This window comes from Ambystoma mexicanum, chromosome 1q, assembly GCF_040938575.1.
Source record: "Ambystoma mexicanum isolate Mex_15411 chromosome 1q, UKY_AmexF1_1, whole genome shotgun sequence".
Taxonomy (NCBI): Eukaryota; Metazoa; Chordata; class Amphibia; order Caudata; family Ambystomatidae; genus Ambystoma; species Ambystoma mexicanum.
In genome coordinates, this window is record NC_090922.1 from 37,774,556 (window position 1) to 37,795,679 (window position 21,124).

Below are 21,124 nucleotides of genomic sequence, written 5' to 3' on the forward strand. Positions count from 1 at the left end.
GGCGCACAGAGAAAGCGCACAATATTAGTACACAATGTTAGTGCACACACCAAAAAGAGGGCGGAACACGGGGCGTAATGCGCGGAATGGGGAACAACGCATGAAAATAAGGGCGTAAATGGATATGTACTGCTGGGAAGCACATGGAACGCCCACACGCACCCGAAACCACACGTGTTCATGGAATCGAATTGGGGAAACCCGCGCACGGCCAAAGACACGCACAGGCCTAAACACGTCCAACAACACGAAGGCAGGCGGTACCGTCCCTGCACATTACAAAAGTGTGCGCAAACAAAAAACACGTATGTACAGCTACGATGAATGTCCCATTCTGTGGCCCCCTAGGAGAAATGACGTGTCACGCAAAGCACAGGCATCACAGAAAAGCAAGAAAATGAGATAAGCGACCCCTGTTGCCCACGTGCGTGTAAAAAAACACACGCAGTACGCTGTGGCAGCCAGGAACACAAAAAATACATACACGATCAACACGCAGGCTAGTATGCCCGTAAAGAAAGGAGTACGCCACAAACATGGATACCTGCAGTGTGAGAAATCGCGTGTGCGACTCACCGTCTGCCTTGCGTGTAGAAGAAGAACGCGTAGCCAGCACCCACCCGCTGAGAAGTAATCGCGTGTGAGCCCCAACGCCTGGAAAACACACGCACCGCTTCCCATGAAAAGGACGTACAGAGCGATGGAAACCCACGTGGGTCCTTCAACCCGTGCCAGGGGAAAGCCTGCGTCTGTCACGTCACAGATGCGCTTACGCGCCAAGGGCGTTTCCTCGAATTACACGCTGATGTGCAGTTTTTTCACGTGCCAAATCACTCCGTATCAAGCTGGCCATGCAACAACACACGGAAGACCACTCTCCTGCCCAGAAGGCCATTTTCCTGCCCCCCAGAGCCCCAAACCTGCTCCCACCTACCATCTGCTGCCTGCTGGGCACGTGCCCTGCTGTTTGGTGCCTGCACATCAGCCATCTGCAGGGGTCCAGTTGCTGTGACCACCCCTGCTGGAACAGAAGACTCCCGACTGAAGTTCCATCGCTCCACAGCCCAGCACCAGGACCCACCCACACCTGCCTCGGGGGTTGCCATGTCGGGGGAAACACCATCAGAGACCACTGGCAACCCCCAGCAAGAGAGGCAGAGGGCTACCAGCTTCAGTGCGGCAGAAGTTGGTATCCTGGTGGAGCAAGACCTGGTGAATTATCATGCCCTCTTTGGAAGTTCACACGCTGACAATGAAGGACGGAAGAGGATCTGGAAGGACATCATGGCTGCCATCAACGTGGAGGGGGTGGCAGCCCGCGGCATGCAACACACCCGGAAGCGCTGGGTGGACTTCAGGTCCAGGACCCTCAGCAAGGCCCGGCACCTCTTGAAGGCAAAGCATGCAGAGGAGTGCCGGGTCCGCCTTACCAACATCCAAATGAGGGTCCTGGAATGCATACGCCCAGCACTCCACCTCCAGATCCTTCAGAGGCAGACCCGTCCAGAGTCAAGCGGTAAGTGTTCATGCATACTGATAGGACGCTGTGCATGTTGAGGTGTGGCAGGAGTGTGCAGGTTGCACATATGTCTTGGAAGGCCCATGTATGGATGTGTATGTACAGGGACATGAGCCAGCCGCATGTGAATCCAGTCATGTGTGAGGTACATCAATGGTGGATGTGTTCAGATGCATGGTGCCAAAATGCATGTGTCGGTGCACACATGTATACATTTCTGTGTATGGACTGTGGCATGGTTGTGGTGTGACACATGGATGCTGGTTCCACCTTCATGTATGTGCACAATGTACATGTGCGTGTGTGTATTTGACATGTGTGCCACTGTGATACACCATGGATGCATGTGACACCCACATGTAGGAGACTGATTGGCAGATGTGACATGGATGGCAATGATTTCACTGCAACAGGTGGTTGTCATGATTACGGGGTTCCCTCGCAAAAGAATTTCCAAGAGTTCCTGGTTGGCCGCTTACAGTTGCTGGTCTAAGAATAGGCAGGTTGACTCTTCCTCATCACCCAACATGGCTGCCTGTAGTTACAACCTCTAGGTGGGCCAGCAGTCTAGTTTTCTGTCACTCGGGAGTATTTAAGCCCCGCCCCTTTGCTCAACGGCGCTTCGCGTCTTCAGCTGTCTCAGCGAACGCTTACCGCGGTTCAGCCCTCTGACAGGAATTCCTCAGCTTCCCTAGTATTCCATGGAAACCCTTTTCTGTAGTGCCCTGGAATAGCTTTTCCCGTCCAGTCCGCTGTCCCAAGTTGTGAATTCTGTGTAAAGTTGGCTTTCTTCAGTGCGGTGTTGGCGGTTACGCTTTTCCAGTTGGCGTTTATTGTGAGGAGAGTTTTCGAGGCGCACCTCCCAGTTCTGTCGCCCCTGTTGTTTTCACAGCAAGTATCTTTCCCTTTTAGTTCTCGCTATAGATTAATAGTTCCTATAGTAGCAACTGCTTTTCACACATTAGTTCTTTCGCGCAAGTGAATGTTCAAACCATATTCACCTCACAGAAGTTAAGAGGGTTGTGTGGAGAATTGTTTCTAGGAACATTAGTGTTCGTTTTTTCTGTCGTCATCAGGTACACTAAGTTTACGCATTTTGGAACCAAAAATGTTGCGGGTTGTGCACTTCAGTTTTTAGACACATTAGGGTGTTTCTGCATTTAGAGGGTTAGTGACACCATTCCTGTCTGACACTGTTAGGAAGTGTACCCCTTTAGACATTTCTGGAAGTTTAAGGATAATTCCATTCTCCTCACGTCCCTTCTTCAGAACACGCACCCCTGCGCAGAAGCAGGATGGAGAGCTAACCAAATCACCAACTAAGGTAACCGAAGAATACAGTTTATTTTGAAGGTGATTCTTTTTTCCCTATTTTAGGAATCACTTAGTTATTGAGTGTGGTAATTGTTTTCATGTATAGATAGAGAGTCCAATTGGGATAAGATAACAGCGCACCCTGAGAAGTTTCCGAATATCAAGTGGTGTCCCCGAGGAGTCTAAGGTAAGCGTTACAGAACGCGAAGCCAGTCATAAAAAATACTCCGCCTGGGCATCATGGGAACTTCTGAGGTAGATCAGTTAGCTCAACTACTGGGAGAACTTAGAGCTGAAGTCCATGCAGCCCGGTCCGAAACCGGCGCTCTTAGAAGGGAACTGGGAATCAATAGGGAACGAACTGAAGAGTTGGCTCGCCAGTTATTACAGAATCAGGCGGGACAGGTTCCCCTTCCCCAAGGTAATGCCCAAGCTTCCTCTTCTACATCGCCCTCAGTTCCGTTCCAAGTGGTAATTCCAGGAAATATTCCCTTAGCCCCTCCTGAGAGATTCACGGGGGACCCGAAAAGGTTTGCCGTGTTTTTAAATCAGTGTCGACTACATTTTTTGTGCAGACCTGGGGTTTTCTCCACTGACCAATCAAAGGTTGCTTTCGTGTTGTCTTATTTGGGTGGTCATGCAGCAGATTGGTCCATTCCTTTGGTTAATCGGGATGATCCCGTGTTGCAGAACTTTTCAGAATTCCAGAGAGAGTTAGAGAAATTGTTTGCTCGCCATTCACAAGGTCAGGCATTGGACAATGAGTTACTGTCACTCAAGCAGGGCAATCAGGAGCTGCTTGCTTACGTGGCTACTTTCAATCGATTAGTGGCAGAAACTAATTGGCCTACAGAAAAGAGAGTGACACTGTTTTATCGTGGTCTGCGCAGTGAGCTGAAGGATGTTCTCGCTCAAGTTGTCAATCCGCCCGAATGTCTCACAGAATTCATAGACCTGACAATCCAGTTGGATCATCGTCTTCAGGATAGGAGAACGGATCGAGCTCGTCAGGACAGTCGACCCTTTGTAGTCCGCTCCCGAGAACCAACGTCGAAGTCAGGATTAGATGTTCCCAATGAACCCATGCAGTTGGGCGGAATTCGAGGCCCAATTTCCCAAGCAGAGAGAGAGAAGAGACGACAGTTGCAGTTGTGTTTGTATTGTGGCAAGGCCGGTCATTTTTTAAAGGATTGTCCAGTAAAACCTTCACGGAGGCCTTTAGGAGGAATCAATCCGGATAAAAAAGAACAGACGGCGGAAAACTCCAGTGCCCGACAAGTTTAGAGGTCCGCTTGTCGAGCATGGAAAAGGTTGCAGCGACCTCACACTTCGTGTGTCCTATTGTCCTTTCTTGCCACAATAACCCCACACAGAGGCATGCATTGGTTGCGTACATAGACTGTGGGGCCATTGGCAACTACATGGATCAACATCTGGCTAGTAAATTGGGATTCCCCTTGAGGAATAAGTTGGAAGCTGAAAACGTCTCCGGAGTGGATGGTACACCTTTGGTGTCAGGTCCCGTGACCCAGTGCACTGACCCCCTCTTAATGCTTTGCCAGGAAGGACACAGGGAGAGGATCTCTTTTGACCTGATTCAAGCTCCTCAATTCCAGATCATCTTGGGAATACCTTGGTTGGAGAAGCATAACCCTGTGATCGATTGGTGTTCCCGGACATTGAAGTTTGACTCCAAGTGCCAAAGTATGTGTTTTTCTGCAGAAGGTCCAAAGGACGCCAGGCAGTCTGAGATGACTATCTACACCACCTTGGGTCTCATAGGTTCATTACCAGTAGAATACAAAAAATTCCAGGATATTTTCCAAAAAGAAAAACAGGCAGAAATTTTGCCCCCTCACAGACCCTATGACTGTCAAATTGATCTCATTCCAGGGGCTCAGCTTCCTTGTAGCAGAATTTATGCCCTCACTGAAAAAGAAAATGCTCATCTAAAGGCTTATCTGGATCAATACCTGGCCAATGGGTTTATTAGACCGTCCAAGTCACCGGTGGCATCTCCTCTCTTTTTTGTGCCCAAAAAGGAAGGGGATTTGCGAACCTGCATAGATTACAGAGCACTGAATCAAATCACGGTGAAGAACCGCTATCCTCTTCCCCTTATTTCGACCTTGCTGGATCAGGTGAAGCAGGCACAAATATTCACCAAGCTTGATCTAAGAGGTGCCTATCATCTCATTCGAATTAAGAAAGGTGAGGAGTGGAAAACCGCCTTTCGGACACGATTCGGGCTCTTCGAATATCAAGTCATGCCCTTCGGGCTTTGCAATGCTCCTGCTGCCTTCCAGGCCTTTATGAATGATATCTTCAGAGATCTACTGGACATCTGTGTGGTGGTCTATGTGGACGACATTTTAATTTTCTCTGCAAACCTGGCGGATCATGTAAGGCACGTGACATCGGTGCTTCAAAGGCTCCAAGACAATTCTCTGTATGTGAAATTGGAAAAGTGTCATTTTCACGTCCCTGAGATTGAATTCTTGGGGTTCATTCTATCTTCTAGTGGAGTCAAAATGGATAACAGAAAGGTTGATGCCATCCTGTCTTGGCCTGCTCCAACTTCTGTCAAAGGAGTTCAGAGTTTTCTGGGATTCGCGAATTTCTATCGGCGTTTTGTTTCTGATTTCTCTGGCCTAGTTCATCCTATCACCTCACTACTTCGAAAACACAGGAAATTTGAATGGACTAATGAAGCTGATGAGGCATTTAAGAAATTAAAAGAGCAATTTACTGCTGCACCTGTTCTACAACATCCAAGACCTGATCTTCCGTTTGTAGTCGAGACTGATGCCTCTAACGTGGCTATGGGAGCCGTATTGTCTCAGCGTGATCCTGACACCCAAGAATTGCACCCCGTAGCTTTCTGGTCAAGGAAGTTCGCTGCTGCAGAATTAAATTACACCATTACCGATAAGGAGTTTTTGGCTATAATTTGTGCCTTGAAGGAATGGAGGCATCACTTGCTGGGCGCACGACACACGGTGACCATCTTCACCGATCATCGGAACTTGCAATACTTACGCTCTGCAAAGGCACAATCTTCAAGACAGCTACGATGGGCCCTCTTTCTAGCGGAATATGACTTTGTTATTACTTTCAGACCAGGAGTGCGAAATGGTAAGGCTGATGCCTTGTCTCGAATGGGTAATGGAGAAGAAGCCTATGTGCCAGTGAATCCAGTGGAGATCATTTCTGGAGAAAAGATCCTGGGAGTAATGAACACAACGGACTCTGCCTTTGAAGAGTTAAAAAGGGAAATTCAAAACCATCTTACGCAGGATGAATTGTTGAACTGGGAGTCCAGAGGAGTAGGCTTTACAGTGCAGGAGGGTCTTCCCTTTTATCAAGAACGGTTATACTTGCCCACGCCTCAACTACAAGAAAGAGTGGTTACCAACTATCATGACGCTCTTTTGGAAGGTCACCCCGGAATCAAAAAGACCATGGAGAAAGTTAAAAGATCTTATTGGTGGCCTACCTGGAGAAAAGATGTCATTCAGCATTTGAAAACTTGTGGTAACTGCGCTCAAAATAAGAATCAAAAGAGAAAACCTGCAGGCTTGCTTCTTCCATTGAGTGTGCCACCAACCCCCTGGCACACCATCTCCATGGACTTCATCACCGATTTACCTCCTTGTGAAGGGTTTGACACGATCATGGTGGTGGTGGACTTGTTCTCCAAAATGGCACATTTTATCGCATTGAAAGGATTGCCGTCAGCCTCAGTTCTGGCAAAAACCTTTTTGGAGAATATTGTGAAGCTGCATGGCTTTCCTGCGGTGATAATCTCTGATCGAGGTAGCCAATTCGTCGCCAAGTTTTGGAGAAGATGTTGTGAATTGGCCAAAGTTGATGTACGTTTGTCCACCAGTCATCATCCCCAAACTGACGGTCAAACTGAGCGAACCAATCAAACTCTAGAGCAGTACCTCAGATGTATGTTGCATCAATTGGAGAACACCTGGCTAAATGTTTTGTGGATAACCGAATATGCATATAACAATTCTGTTCATTCCTCCACTGGTTTGAGTCCTTTTTACACCTTACATGGCCGACATCCACGCACCTCAGCTTACGATCCACCTGAACCGTTAGAAATGCCAGCAGTAAAATCCCTGCATGAGAAAATCACCTCAGCCATCGCTCAAGCTCGAGAACAATTATCCATGGCCAAAAAATCCCAGAAAAAATTTGCAGATGACAAAAGAAGTGTTGCACCAGAGTATGAGGTGGGGAATTTGGTTTGGTTGGCCACCCGAAACCTGACCTTGAAGGGAGCTAGAAAGTTCCTTCCCCGCTTCCTGGGACCTTTTGCAATTGAAAAAATCATCAATCCCGTGGCCATCAAGTTAACCCTTCCAAAGAACATGAAAATCCATCCAGTATTTCACGTCTCTCTTTTAAAGCCTGTTAATCCAAACACACGAATCTCCGAAGCACCAGCCCCTGTGGTCGTTGATGATGACCAACTAGAATACGAGGTCAAGGCCATTTTAGATTCCAAAATTGTGCGTAATAGGCTATTCTACTTAGTGGATTGGAAAGGTTATGGCCCTCAAGACAGAACTTGGGAACCCTGCGAGAATGTTCATGCCCCTAGGCTACTCAGAATGTTTCACCGCAACCACCCATCCAAACCAGGGAGAGGGAATTTCAGTTTTGGAGGGGCCTTGGGGGGGAATACTGTCATGATTACGGGGTTCCCTCGCAAAAGAATTTCCAAGAGTTCCTGGTTGGCCGCTTACAGTTGCTGGTCTAAGAATAGGCAGGTTGACTCTTCCTCATCACCCAACATGGCTGCCTGTAGTTACAACCTCTAGGTGGGCCAGCAGTCTAGTTTTCTGTCACTCGGGAGTATTTAAGCCCCGCCCCTTTGCTCAACGGCGCTTCGCGTCTTCAGCTGTCTCAGCGAACGCTTACCGCGGTTCAGCCCTCTGACAGGAATTCCTCAGCTTCCCTAGTATTCCATGGAAACCCTTTTCTGTAGTGCCCTGGAATAGCTTTTCCCGTCCAGTCCGCTGTCCCAAGTTGTGAATTCTGTGTAAAGTTGGCTTTCTTCAGTGCGGTGTTGGCGGTTACGCTTTTCCAGTTGGCGTTTATTGTGAGGAGAGTTTTCGAGGCGCACCTCCCAGTTCTGTCGCCCCTGTTGTTTTCACAGCAAGTATCTTTCCCTTTTAGTTCTCGCTATAGATTAATAGTTCCTATAGTAGCAACTGCTTTTCACACATTAGTTCTTTCGCGCAAGTGAATGTTCAAACCATATTCACCTCACAGAAGTTAAGAGGGTTGTGTGGAGAATTGTTTCTAGGAACATTAGTGTTCGTTTTTTCTGTCGTCATCAGGTACACTAAGTTTACGCATTTTGGAACCAAAAATGTTGCGGGTTGTGCACTTCAGTTTTTAGACACATTAGGGTGTTTCTGCATTTAGAGGGTTAGTGACACCATTCCTGTCTGACACTGTTAGGAAGTGTACCCCTTTAGACATTTCTGGAAGTTTAAGGATAATTCCATTCTCCTCACGTCCCTTCTTCAGAACACGCACCCCTGCGCAGAAGCAGGATGGAGAGCTAACCAAATCACCAACTAAGGTAACCGAAGAATACAGTTTATTTTGAAGGTGATTCTTTTTTCCCTATTTTAGGAATCACTTAGTTATTGAGTGTGGTAATTGTTTTCATGTATAGATAGAGAGTCCAATTGGGATAAGATAACAGCGCACCCTGAGAAGTTTCCGAATATCAAGTGGTGTCCCCGAGGAGTCTAAGGTAAGCGTTACAGTGGTGGAGATGTACAGATGCATGTATGTCTGGTGGCGTGTGTGCATTAGTTCGGCACTCCCCGTGTTACATGTGACGTCAGGCTAACCTTCGGATGCTCATGCTGTTGTATGTGTATGGATGGTGCTGCCTGCTGCAACATTCCTGTTGATTTGCGCATGTGTGTGGGTTCAAATGATGTGTGTTGGGGAGTGTGATGCCATGTGTAAAGTTTGAGACTGCCACTCAAGCGCAACTGTCATGTGTGTATCAGACCATTGTACAGTGCCCTGATGCCTGTGTTCTGTCTCTCCCTGTCTGCAGCGTCAACTGATGAAGAAGACGGAGACGGTGCTGTGGAGCACAGCGGCAGGGATCCCACTGCCAGCCGGAGACGCAAGGCCCAGCTCCCCTCCCATGTTGTCATCTCGTCGGGGAGTGAGGGGTCTGGTGCCGCGCCCGCGGCGCAGCTGCCAAGGGTAGGTCCAAGAGGCGGAGGTTGGAGGTGGACTCCTCAGCAGCAGAAGGGGCAGCTGAGACCCCACAGGAGCCTATGGAGGAAGATGGCACCGAGTCATCCAGGTTGGTGGAGGGTTTGGTTGAGGAGGAAGCCGTGGAAGGCCCACGCACGGGGCCTGGAGGGGGGGATTCCACTGGTGCTAGTGGTGCAGTCCAGGGGTAGGGACAGGAGGCAGCACAGGCGGCCGCGGAGGTGCCTTGGTGTAATCCTGTCCCTCATCCTGTGACTGCATCATCCCGCACCAGCAGGGATGCCTTCGTCCAGACCCGTTTTCAGCAAGGGGATCCACTAACAACTGGCCTTCCTGCCCGTCAAGGGTGGGTGGGTTTTGTGCAGGGAGACATGAGTCGGGGCCTGCTGGCAGGTGCCCGTCAAGGGTGGGTGGGTGGTGGTGCAGGGGGACATGAGTCGGGGCCTGCTGGCAAGTGCCCGTCACTGCTGGGTGGGTGGGGGTGCATGGGGACATGAGTCGGGGCCTGCTGGCAGGTGCCCGTCACTGCAGGTGGGCGGGGGTGCAGAGGGACATGAGTCATGGCCTGCTGGCAGGTGTCCGTCAAGAGTGGGCGGCATACATGTGTTGGGGCTCACAAGTGCATGGTGCCATGTGGGCTGCCTGCGGGACATGGTCAGAGGCGTGGGGTACTCCCCTGTGGTGTGGGCTGCCTGCAGGGCATGGGGAGGGGGGAAAGAGCACACCCGAGGGCTCACACTGCCAATGCGCGTGTAAAACTCCCTGCGCACCCCTCGGAAGAGGCCTACCCCACCCGCACTAGCAAAAACATGTGTAAAACTCCCCGCGCACCCCTCGGAAGAGGCCTAACCCACCCGCACTAGCAAAAACGCATGTAAAACTCCCTGCGCACCCCTCGGAATACACGTACCCCACTGGTATTAGGTAAAATGCATGGAAAAAGTCCACCCTGTGGTTTGGGCTGCCTGTGGGGCATGGGGAGGGGGGAAACCACACACCCGGGATGGCCCACAATGCCAAATTGCACGTGAAACTTCCTGCGCACCCCCGAAATACCCATTCCCCGCTCACCCAAGGCCTATCGCGTGTGAAACTTCCTGTGCACCCCCGAAATACAAGTTCCCTGCTCGCCCAAGGCCTATCGCGTGTGAAACTTCCTGCGCAGCCCCGAAATATACGCAGGCACCACATCCACCCTGGGCATGCACCACAGGCAGCCCACTCACCCTCCCCATGCCCCACAGTCACCCCATCCACCCTGGGCATGCCCCACAGGCAGCCCACTCACCCTCCCCATGCCCCACAGGCACCCCATCCACCCTGGGCATACCCCACAGGCAGCCCACGCCACAGGGGGTGCTCTTTCTATGCAATTCCCCTGGCGTGAGCGGGGTACGTGTATTACGAGGGGTGCGCGGGGAGTTTTACACGCGATAGGCCTGGCGCGAGCAGGGTACGTGTATTCCAGGTGGTGCGCAGGGAGTTTTACACGCGATAGGCCTGGCGCGAGTGGGGTATTTGTATTCCAGGGGGTGTGCGGGGAGTTTTACACGCATTTTCGCTGGTGCGAGCAGGGTACGTGTATTCTGGGGCATGCGCAGGGTGTTTTACACGTGTTTTCGTGGGTGGGGGCTGTATGCTGGTCCACTGGCCTTTGCACCATGTACTGGATTTGTGTGTTGTTTGTGGCGCACGGGGGGGGGGGGGTTGGGGGCGTAACTGGCCCTGCTGCAGGGTTGTTGCGCCACTCTGCGCCACGGCTGCTTATGGATGTGAAAATCCATGAATACGCTGTGCGCTGAAATGGGTTTTGGCGCACGTGGCTGGCGCAGACTGCCGCACGTGCACAATGTGCGACAGCCGCGTGCGCCACTTGTGCGCCGAATTCTATGAATTACCCCCCAAGTCTCTACGTCAATTCTGTAATGAATATAAATTTGCCTACTTACGTTTTTCTAGCTGGATAGCATCTATGCACTTACAGTAAAACCTATATTTGCCTTTGGTGGCAGCGCTCAACATTTTGATAGCCATTTTACAGAACACTGAAGTGAGGCAGTTGCTTGGTTTGAGCAAAACTCAATCTACTACCCCATCCTAGCATTTTGCTTTTTAGGAACCGACTGCCAAGGCACCTCAGGACTATACAAAATGTCTGTTCGGGGAAACAAGTATAACTGAAAATGATGGGTACTGAAAGAGACCACATCTAGTATAGAGTGGCAATCAGTGAACAAGACGTCTGCCTTAAGTCTTAATTTAACCCTTTGAGTGCTGGGACTTTAGTGTTTCTCTATGTATTTCTGCATGTATATGGATCACTTAAGGGCATTGCAGAGGTTGTGACCAAGTGGCAAGCAGATGCTTTGAAGACTGCATCAGAGCCGAGGCTTGCCATATTGCCTAAGACTGTGGTAGTGACAGTCTTCTATCAGTAGAATGCCCTAATACTTACATGTAATCATCAGTAACTGAGCCCTACTCTACCTCCCACCCAGTCTCCCCAACTGCCTTCAGTGTAAAACACCTGACAAATTATCCATAATACTATTAGTAAAACCCAAGCAGCACTACAAAGGTCGAAGGCACATATAATGACATGTGATGTAAAGTGGTCTATTTAATCGCAACTCTGCCATTCTAGCAGCCTTGTTGCACATGGCTCTGCAAACAGGGGTAGATTTCTGAGTTATTGCGGTAAAATGGAAGGCATAGACAAAACCGAAGTGTTAATGGGTGTATGCTGGAATCACTCAGTACTGGTATGGTTCTATGTGGTGTAAGGAACTCATGGTGGCAACAGTAAAGACAGACACAAGTGATCACAGTTCAAGGGTGTTTATTAAACTGTATAGGTAGGTTGGAAAAACGCCTAATCTCAAACTGAATCTAAGATGAGAGCAAGCTTCGACCATCAAACAATAATAAGGCAGTCCTAGTGGTGTCTTTGTCAAATAAAAGGGCCTATACTAAGAAGAACCTATTACCAATCCTTACGCTAAATAGAAAAGAAGAGTGGGATTATGTTCTTAAGAAAGAAGGAAGTGTTCACAAATAATAAGACATTGTCAGCCTGATTGAAATACGCACAGCCATCCCACCCCTACTGAAGGTAGTGTCTGTGCTCAACCTCCTGGCCACAAGCACCTACCAGCACACAGTGGGGCACATGCATGGCATATCACAACCATTATTCTCACGTACGCTGTACCAAGTGCTAGATGCCCTCCTGAAGCACACAGGCGACCACTTTTTCTTACCACGGACAGCCCAGGAGATCTCAAACACAAAAGTTGGTTTCCATTCACTGGCCGGCATCCCTGGTTGCATTGGCACCATCAACTGCACCCATGTGGAATTGGTGGTCCCACATGCCATGGAGGTAGCGTACCGCAACCGCAAGTTATACCACTCCATCAACGTGCAAATGGTATGTAACTCAAACAAGATCATCACACATTGTTGTGCCCGATACCCCGGATCAACCCATGATTCAATGGTCATGCGGAACTCCACGATACCACGCTACATGGAGCGACATGCAGGAGAGAGATCCTGGCTTCTCGGTGAGTTGCATGTCAGCCTCATGGAAATGCGATGTGGGTAGGTGATTGGGGGAGAGATGCATGCTTTACCTGGCTGAGATGGGGGGGGAGATGCTTACTTCACCTGGCTGAGATGGGAGGTGGGTAGAGATGCATACTTCACCTGGCTGAGTTGGGGGAGGGGGGTGCATACTTCACCTGGCTGAGATGGGGGGTTAGAGATGCATACTTCACCTGGCTGAGTTGGGGGGGGGGGAGATGCATACTTCACCTGGCTGAGTTGGGAGGGGGGGTTGAGATGCATACTTCACCTGGCTGAGATGGGGGGGGAGAGATGCATACTTCACCTGGCTGAGATGGGGGGAGAGATGCATACTTCACCCGGCTGAGATTGGGGAGGTAGAGATGCATACTTCACCTGGCTGAGTTGGGGGGGGTGCATACTTCACCTGGCTGAGTTGGGGGGGGTTAGAGATGCATACTTCACCTGGCTGCGAGTGACTGAGAGAATGGACCATGTTTATACCTCAAAGCAGGCCAGACCGGACCTGACACCTGACCACATAATGCAAGATGCAAGCCGCCCTACCCTGTAAATGCAGTGTTACAACCATTCCATAGCCATCTACATGTGCACTGTACTCAAGCAGACCGTATCCCCCACAACACAATGCAGCTACAAGTTATTAGTATGGCCAATAAACAGCACCAAATACCATCAACAGAAAGGACAGTCCTCCATTACTGCATACAAAGGAGTCACGTGAGGGCCAAATTCATTAATTCACCACTACACTGACTCAGAGGTCCAACTAAAATGCATGTCACCATTTGTTGTGCATAGTGAGATCATCATGAGGCTGCCATCAATGGTGACAGGATGAAAGCATACAAATGACTGAACATCAACCAGATCATGGGAACAACCGGCATGGACTAACACAGTGCATGAGCACTCACAAGGAATAGGAACCCCCTGCGCCCACTAGACGATGGCACGCACACCTGTCCATAAGATGAATACACACATAGCAGTCACATCGTGTGTCTCCATTCATGCATGGATATGTGGTTGCAATCAGGAAATAAATGTATGCTATGGTGTCATTGATACAGGTCCCATATGAAGTTATGACTTACATATATACATTGTTGCCTACATGCAGGTGATGCAGGCTATCCCTTGAAGAGGTGGCTCCTTACCCCAGTCCGGAACCCACAGAACAGGCACGAGGAGGACTACGATCGTGCGCATACACGTACCCGTGTGGTGATTGAGCAGACATTTTGCCTCTCGAAGGCACGGTTTTGCTGCTTCAGCAGGTCTGATGGGGCACTCCTGTACGGCCATGAGAAGGTGGCCAAGATTGTCATGGCATGTGTCATGCTACACAATATGTGCATCAGACGGAATGTGCCTCTGCCCCCTGACGCTGAACTGCAACCACCTGACGATGAGGAGGGTGGAGATGGGGCTGCAGTTCAGGAAGGCAGCGATGCACAGGAGGGACGTGCCATGCGTCAGACTCTGATCAACCAATGTTTCTAGCACACATGGACGGGGAGTGTGACATGGAGGTAGCACTCAGGGCACTGGGTGTGTCAGGGACATGGACACTGTAGACTGTTCACCAATAAAGCACATGTACACAATAAGCAATGTCCTCACATGTGATTTTTGATTTCCCAACAGGTGTATTAAAGAAATATAACAGAGTGCACATGCCCTCCACCCCACACGTCCTCTCCCCCTCCCCCCTGAACTCCCCCACACACCCTCTCCCCCCTCAACACCCCCAAACACCCTCTCCCCGCTCAACTACCGCACACACCCTCTCTCCCCTCCCCCCTCAACTCCCCTACACGCCCTCTCCCCCCTTCCCCTTCCCCCTTGACTTCCCCACACATGGTGTGCACTGGCGTGCTCCATTAGTCCACATGGGACCAGTATGCCTGGCTGTACCTACAGCCCTCCCCCTCTTCCTGCACCAGGTGCACCCCTGTCTGATTTGCGCAGGTTCCTGCCAGACCTACGCACAGGGCTGGTCCTAGTTGAGCTGGTGTTTGAAGATGTCCCAGGTTGTTCTGGGAACTGTGGCGCACGCATGTCCCGCATTGCTGCCACCATTTTGGAGAGGACCTGCCGCACTGCAGCCAGTTCGGCGCAAATGTCCTTCGAGTTGTTCTCCATTGCTGTTTTCAGGGATGCAGCACTCTCCCTAATGTCATCCTTTGCCCGACCACATTCCATGATATGCTGTGTCAGCCCTGTCAGCTCCTCCTGGCGCTTCTGTATATCCCTGATCCCCTCTTGTATGGTTGGAACAGTGGCGGATGTGTGGACGGTTTCCAACTGGGTGTGTTCCTCATGGCCAGGTGGCGTGGGGCTGAAACTGCCGGCCCATGAATCCCCAGGAGACAGCTCGTTCATGCTGCATGGGGAGAGTTGTGGCGAATGCATGGGAACTGTGGCGGTAGTTGCAGCATGCGGCTGAACATCTCCCTCATCGTCTGACATGGCTGCTGTGGCAGCTGTCTCCCCCACTGTGCTGCTGGCAGCCGATGCAGTGCCTTCTGCCACTGTCTCTTGGGTGCTGGTGGCTGTTGTGGGGGCCATAGTGCACATTGGTACTGTGGCCTCTGGGGTTTTCTTGCCCTTCCGCAGTGGTGCAGGTTGGCCTCTACCCCTTGAAGTCGAAGGGCAGTGTTCTCCCTCCTTGCCCCTGGCCTTCTTTCGTGGTGTGGGATCATCCTCCCTAGTGTCCTTGTCACCACTGTCTGAATGCGTGCCTGTGGGGGACCAATAGAGGGAGAGGATTAGTGATGGGTCTACAGGCATCAGGCATGCATTGGTGTGGCTGCATTCATATGGAATGGCAGTTGATTGACATTGGGGGAGTGTCATACGGGTTGCTTGGCTTTTAGGTGGGTGATGCATGGAAGCGTCTGGGTTGAGACCATATGGGGTACATTATGCATGGGGACAAGATTACGCTGTGCACTGCCTGTAGGCAGTCTTGTACATATGTGTCTGGTGGACCCTGCTCTACATCATTGCACTGTCAGTTCAGGTGAACATCATCGTGTTGGTATAAGCATCGTTCATTTGGGACACCTACCTGCATCTTCTGATGACGGGGCAAGATGATGGCTTGGATGCCGGTGGAGCAATTTGCATTATGCCGGAAAGGGTGATTTTTCGCTCTTTTACGGCATGGCGGTGGGGTCATTACCCGCATGGCGCAAAACTCGTGCCTGTGTACTCGTAATAGGCCGCTTTTAGCGGTCTATTGCCAGCACGGACACAGTATTTGCTCCATGCCGGTAATGACCGGAATTTACCACCCGGGTCATAATGAGGCCCACTGTATATTGGGACTTTAGACTCCACCCCTTGTTTATCGGCATACCTGCTTCGGGTTCACTCTTGCCAACTTTGCCATCAGTTTTTACGAGGCAGGATTCACTTCCCTTAGCTTCACAATCATCTGTCGGTCAAAGACTATCAACTGTACAGAGGATTTTACTCGACTCTTTTATGAACACTTTGGCCTCTTTTCTCACTTTTTCCCAAGGCCTTCTGGCAATGGTAGTTTCAACAATCGGGCTGGCTTTCCCCCTTTTACCATCAATAGTTCTTTATGCTTTCACAGTTCAATAAGCCATTAGCTACTTTTCGTTCAACACAGTTTGGTTTCTTATCGGCTCTCCCCTCGACTCACTGGCTGTGATGAACTGATTGGCTTTTCTTCTCTCTGAAGTCAAGGTTGGTACCACAGAGGCAATCGCCTCTCCCCGGCTTTGTTTTCAGCAGACGAGGGTCCCGTGTACCGTTGACATATGCTGCAACATACGCTGGCTATTGTTCGCAGTCTTACTATTCCTTCCACATAGGTTTCACAGGCCTTGGTTGAAAATGGCAAGGTCACTTCTCTGTGTCACACTCTCGTTTCGCGCCTTCGTTCTCCTCCTCTTGATCTGCCGTGCCGACTAAGCTCTTGCGACGTGCGGTCTGCATTGCTCGTATTGTGCTCTCATGATCCACATTTTATCCCTGTGGGGAACGGAAAGGGCATCAGGTGTGTGTGATTCTGGTCAATTGCCTGACTTTGCCTGACCCTTGTGTTGGGACAGATCAGGTAATTGGTTCGGGTGTTAGTCCGTCGTCCTTTGTGATATGCGAAAGAGACACTGTCAGAAAAAAGGGGGTTGTCACAGAAAACTATACTCTTTTCCCTAGGGGTGTTTGTAAAGTGAGAAGGGTGAGATTGGTGGGGTTTGCTAAGCACATGCAAATGACCATGATTATTCGGGTGTACAACAGAAACAAGAGGATTCTCAGAGTTGGGCCAGAGAAATTCACTTAGAGGAAGGGAGGTAGATGCCATGTAGCCTACAAAGTCCTCAGGGGTCTCGGCCTCTGCTCCCTATTCCTCTGTATAATATCCCACCTCACCTAGGACCTTTCTTAAGCACAACCCCAGGTTCCCCCATTGAGGTGCTCCTTTCTCTTCCGTTCGCCCCTGGAGTTGGGGACCGAGAGCATCGGCCCTTCCCAGCCACCTGAATAAGGGATTCTCGAGGCTAGCTTGGGAGAATACCCTCAGGTTTCTCACAGTGGTTAGTTGTAGTGACGCTTGGGTGTGGGCGTTATCCAGAGGGGAGAATAGTGTAGAACCTACAATTAGATGATAGCACTGAAATAGTCGCTGGTGTGGGGGGTGACAGAACTAAGGTGGCAGGTTGTGTATGGATCGTTGTTTACAGTGTACAGGATCTACTACCTAGAGAGGCAAATCAGTAAGTTGAGGAGAGAAGGTTTGTGGGGCAATAGACCCACCCTTCTGATGGTGATATTTTTTCATCATCAATTGGCATATATTTGACCCATGTTTATAGGGAAACATGGGTATACTCGTCTGGGATGAACTACATTCGTGCAAATCATGGCAATTTTCACAAATTAGTTGTTTAATATTGTTGCTGGCTGGACTAAATTATGTGACACAAGTAATATGGCTCCAACAGGATTGCTCTTTTAAATTCAGCAGAATGTCACAATTAGCATTCTTAGCTTATTTAAAATATGGGGGAATGAGCCACCTGGGATAACACTAAAATGCCAATCAAATACTGAGTATTTTTACTTTAACTTCAAAATCACATTTCTTGAACAGAACTGTTTTATATTGAGGAACTGTCTGAAAATGCACCAGTAGAACTTCGTAAAATGCAGTAGCACATCCACACAAGTAGCTTTCCTAAAGATTGTGGTACACTTTTTTCCATTCTCAAATTTAATTTGCAGATCAAGTTAAGAGTACTTCCCTGTTGCTGTATTCCATAGGGTATTTGATATGTGGTTTAGGATGGTATCACCATAGTATGGGCTTGCTTCTGTTCCCCAACCTGTATGAGCTTTGACCAAAGTACTTGCAAGAAGCCTATTGCTTCTCATGGGAGTCTGGGATCCTCTGTCATATGCATACTTTCAGGCTTAAGGTCTAGTACTCCCTTCTTCTCAGAGCTTAACAATTCTGGTTCAAGAGTGGCCGAAAAACTCTTCTTTGTTTTCTCAAAAATCAATTCCTTTTATGCTACAACTCTGGTTTCAAGGTTGCTTGAATCGTTCTTTCCTCTTAACGGGATGGTTCTGGTCTCCTTCAGAGTCCATTTGAGAAGACTATCATTGTCTCAGGAAGGGCCTTTAGAAGATTGTAGCAGTTCTTAACAAGTTTGGCGTGGTCCAGGAAAGGGTGGCAGTGTGAGAGGGGCACCAATTACACTGATCCTGTCTCCAAGGTGGGACATTCAGAACCCTAGGTTCAACACTCTGTACCTTCTGCCCCCTCAGCAGCCTCTGGATCATCTAATCACAAATACCTTATACCAGTCTTCTATCATTTTCTCCTTGCTACCCCACCATCTCTCCTTCACCCCTCTCGGCCACCAAATTCTTCACCTATTTGGGAACCTCTCTTCTCCCGAACACCTCTCTTGGTTCACTATCAAATCCTCCTTCTTTGAACCTTTGGTTATCTCCTGACTCCCACGAACCAATCTCTGGTAACTTATTACTGGTCTCTCTTTCTCCCCTTTTGGCTTCTTGCTCTCCCCAAAGTGTGTTCTGAAATGATCAAGCTATTGCTTGGTGCCCCTCCGCACACCCTCTTTCACATGATATTCACCCCCTTTCACCTCTTTATAATCACTCCCTCCTTCATCCCTTTCCAGATATGTTCCTTCTTCAGCCTATTGATAATCACTCCCTCTTACACCTCTGTCCTGATATTCTTCCTCTATCATCCTTCGACCATCACTATCTCATATCTGTCCTGATATAGCCCCGCTTTTGTCAGCACTCTTCCTCCAGTGCTCTCTACTCCTTGGTCTTGTCTCGTCGGCCTCTCCTTCAGCTCCTATGTTCCAGTTGTGCCCATTCTCCTGTACCTCTCCTCTAGTCTGAGTCCTGCTTACTCTCTTGCTCTCTCCAGTTACTGCTCCAAATTACGACACTTACAGACTAAGCTTGAGGGCATTTATAGGGCTTTGACCCAGATTTCCAGCATTGTTTTGGTGAAATTGAACTAAGGTGTGTTAGCAGAGAGGAGGATTGGCTGTTGACCTACACCCCCTGATAAAGGCTTAAAGCCCTGATGTGGGATCTGCAATTGCCTCATCCCTCACCTTGGCTGGTAATCATTCTACCTGCCATACCCTAGCCCAGCCTTCAAGCCTCTCTCTGGGATAAAGCAACTTGGGTGTGTCTCCTCAGGCAGCTGGTGTAGGGATTGGCTGGAGGGCTCTACACTAGTGGAATACTTCCAATTCTGATGTGGGATTTAAGATTAGCCAGCTCCTCCTTCTGGGTGTCCCTCTCTCTCTGGTTGTCATTCCCTGCTCGAGGGGTGGACACCCTTAGTCTATCAGTATGAGAGTGGAGGCCTTGTACGACTGATGGAAGACTGAAAAGTTTCCCGTCCTTATTATGGTCCTTCTGTAGATTTATGAGGGATTCGTGCACCCAGGCAAAGGGAGCAGAGTGTGCAGGCACTACTGGTTCTGTAAGATCGCATTCCTCAAATTCCTTAAAGAGCAGACGTGTCTGGTGGTACTGTGACTGTCCCCCTCCTGGAGATGGGGACTGAGTGGGGGTGACCAGGCGATCACTTCATACCACCCCAAGGCTCAACTGCTAGCTTGGGGAGGCACCCGGCTCCCTCGACCACCCCACTGAAAGTCTCCAGAGCCAGGTAGGGGACTTAGTCACATGTCCAGATTAATAACACATCATTAATGAAGCGCTTCCATACTCAGATTACTTTGAGAAAAAATTTAGAATAAGACCAGAATAGTTTCTCTTCGTATCAACCAGTGTAAGGTTTGGCTACGCTAGAGGCAAAGGTAGGCCCAATGTTTCTGACCCTCACTTCGGCATACACTTGTATCTTATGATTAAGATAGTTTCTAGTCAGGGAAGTGAATTCTACCAGAAAATCCACTGGACTTTAAAGGCCTATTTGTATAAGTGCAGTTCTTACAACATCAATTGTATCTCTCTGAGAAATATTGTGTAGAGGATCTTTACATCCATAGTAGTCAGAAACTGCCCCTTCGCTCCACTTCCTTGTCCCAGCCCTTATGAATTGAGATGGACTTAAGTCTCAGACAACCAACAAAGCGATCACATACATAAAAATAAATACTTTTTGATTATATACTACCCTCTTTAGTAGAGGCTCTTTTGCCATGTCCACCTGAGTGGATAAGAGGATTCCTCAGCCAGAACACCACCTGTTGTTCCTGTCTCGCAGAACGGGTAAGCTTGTTACCAATTCCATTTTGTTCACTCTCCTATAGCAATCGGAGACCCCAGAGGGTCCCATAGAGGCACCCCTGGTCTTGACACTCAGGGCTGACACTTGCCTAATATGAAAGGACACTGTGTTGAGAGTTCCTATTGCAAGCACAACATAGAGGTCATCCCAACCTCTTACAGCACTGGCCACCTAGAATCTCTACCCATCACCAGTCCAGGCTAGACGTCAGGCAGGTTGGCATGGCTCAGCATGGAATGGGGCTGCTACAGTGAAGCATACTTCAGTAGCTGGCACCAGAGGGATAGCATCCACAACCACAATCTAGGTCTCAGTGTGTAAAAGAATTGTGGTTTTCTGGCAATATGGAAAGATGCAGGCCACCCTGGACACTTGGTACTGACATGAGTGATCCCTCTCTAGTCACAGATACAGCACAGCCTCCCAAGCCCGCAGCAGAGGAGGATTCTGCCCCAGAGATCAATGCAGACAGGCAAACTCTTAAATCAGGTAATGCATCAGGCACAATTAATCCCACTATCATGTCCCACTACCATGGCCGCACAGGAAAGGAACGATTCAGCTCCAGTGACTGCAGGAAAGAGAGAAGAGGTCCCGCTGAAGATAACCCTAGAAGCAGAGTGTTAGGGAGAATTCTCTGT

The 21,124-nt window shown here is 49.4% G+C and overlaps 1 protein-coding gene across 2 annotated transcripts in view; it reads right to left on the reverse strand.

Moving 5' to 3' along the window:
• PHLPP2 (PH domain and leucine rich repeat protein phosphatase 2) overlaps positions 1–21,124 on the reverse strand; it is a 1,504,106-nt gene that overhangs the window by 328,629 nt on the left and 1,154,353 nt on the right. The gene's annotated exons all lie outside the window — the stretch shown is intronic.